The 2338-nt window shown below is 30.8% G+C and overlaps 1 pseudogene; it reads right to left on the bottom strand.

Annotated features, from left to right (window-relative positions):
• Positions 1 to 459: 459 nt before the first annotated feature.
• LOC103001998 (60S ribosomal protein L36a-like) lies at positions 460 to 776 on the bottom strand (annotated as a pseudogene).
• Positions 777 to 2338: the final 1562 nt, after the last annotated feature.

The following is a 2338-nucleotide window of genomic DNA, read 5'->3' as shown; positions in this document are numbered from 1 at the left end:
TTTGGCTTATTTTCTTTAAAGTTGAGGGACATGAAAATGTTAAGATTTTAAGAGAGTTTGCTTATCTCTTTCTATCTCGATTAGCTTTTTAGATTTTTTACTTTCCTATTAGGTTTCTTAGCATCCTGCATTTGACCTAAAATATTTAATTTGTATATTATATCATATATAAAATAGTATGTATCCAGTTTTATAACTATAAATAAAATAAACATTCATATATATCACCCAATTAAAAAAATAGATCATTACTACTACACCCATGGCTCCCGATATGCTCATTCCAAATTGTATCCTCATCCCTCCACTCCATACAATTTTTTAAAGTGTAAATTTCCCCACAAGGGGAATTTTGTTGATGACACTAGCTTATTTCCCTCCCCAAAGAACAAAGCAACCAAATGAAGTGAACATAACCTCAAAATTTTATTGTCTTCATAACAAAACAAAAGATGAAGCTTAGATCTGGATCACTTGGCCCTTTCTCTTATCTCCTCCCAGTTCCAAAGCTTGCATCTCTAAATATCCAGGATTCTTTTAGATCTACATTTGGGCTCGATACGTTCAAGCCTTAGTGCAATCTTCTTTGTAGTTTTAGCCTTTTCCTAGAAAAAACAGCTTAGTCTATGCTTACCATAGTTGCTCTGATTCCTGTTATAATGCTGCTTTCCCTGGGCATACTGAGGATCCTTGCCCTTCTTGTACTGTCATTTTGGGGGGTTGGTGTTGCCACCCTTCTTACAGAAAGTCCAGTGGATTTTAAGAATGTTCACCATGTTTGCAAGAGTGTTATTGGCATGAAAAGAAAAACACTCCATAAATTTTAATAATGTTTTCCTTATCCTTTTAGTAACCCTAATATATATATATATTTAGCTTAATCTTCTCTGTTTTAAACTCTTTTTGCAAATGGTTTTATTATATACTTTTTTGTGCCTTGATTAATTTAAAGATATTTAAAAGATATTCTCTTGATTTTTTCCTGAGTTTTAAAATTTTGTTGTTTACATTTTAATTATTTTTTATTTGCATACAAATTTTCCTAGAACCATTTAATGAATGATCCACCCTTTCCCCAGTGATCTATAATGTCAGATCTGAAATAAATCAGGTTTTCATAAATGCCTGATTTTTCTTATAGTCCATTGATTTGTTTTTCTGTTCCCATACCAATGCCACACTCTCTTAATTATTATAATTTTTATTCAAAATTTTCCTGTGTGGTAAAGCACCTGGCTCTTCCTTTTCAGGAGTGTCTGGGCTATTCTGAGCTGTTGACATTTCCATATGATTTTCCCCCAACATTTTATTATGAAAAGTTCCAAGAATGAAAAAAACTTGAAAGAATTTTATAGCAAACAAACACCCATGAACCCACTACTTAGATTCTATAATTAACCTTTTGCCATGTTCTTTGTCACATAACTGTCCATCTCTCTATTTACCCATTAATCTAAATATGATTAAAAAATTAGCTTTTAGTGTTCCATAAAACCTACTGAACTGTGATTAGAATTAAATTGAATATACAGAACATGTTAGGGATAACTGATATGGTTAGAATACACACATGTTCATGTAATCCATGAACATGGTATATCTCTCATTTATTTAAGTCATCTTTCATGCCTTCCAGTGAAGTATTATATTTTTCTTCTTGGAGATCTTGCAAAGATTTTGTGAAATTTATTTATACAACTTTTTTTAATTTTTGATTTTTAGGGGGTATTTTAAAAAGTTGTGTATTGTAAATGTCTGTTCCTGGTGTGTAAATGTACAATTGACTTTTTAATATGGATTTAAAAACTAATAATCTTATATCTAGCTACCTTGTTAAAATCTCTTAATAGTTCTAACACTTTACCTATATAATTTTTTTTTGAGTTTTCTATGTATACAAGCATAAAATGATGGCTGTTGATTTTTCCTGTTTAGTTCTCATGTTTTTGACTTATTTTCTTTTTCTTATTTTACTGGTTCAGATATCCTGTATAATGTGAATAGAAATGGTGATATCAGGCTTTTTTCTTTTTTCTAATTTTAAAGTTAATGCTTTAAAAATTTCACTATTGTGTTGATGTTTGCTGTAGGTTTTATTTGAGGGTGGGGTAGATGTTTTTGTTTGTTAGCAAATTTGGAATTTATTTTTGAAGCAAATTAAGACTTTCCATGAAGTTCTGAATGTTTTGGGATTTGAAGCAATGATTTGAACCTATGAGAGTTACTTTTTTTTTTTAACTTTTATTTATTATTTTTGACCATGTTGGGTCTTTGTTGCTGTGCACAGGCTTTCTCTAGTTGTGGCGAGTGGGGGTTGCTCTTCATTGAGGTGCATGGG

This window comes from Balaenoptera acutorostrata, chromosome 11, assembly GCF_949987535.1.
Source record: "Balaenoptera acutorostrata chromosome 11, mBalAcu1.1, whole genome shotgun sequence".
Classification (NCBI taxonomy): Eukaryota; Metazoa; Chordata; class Mammalia; order Artiodactyla; family Balaenopteridae; genus Balaenoptera; species Balaenoptera acutorostrata.
The sequence above is the reverse complement of the archived record's forward strand: the minus strand, read 5'-3'. Positions and strand labels throughout refer to the sequence as shown.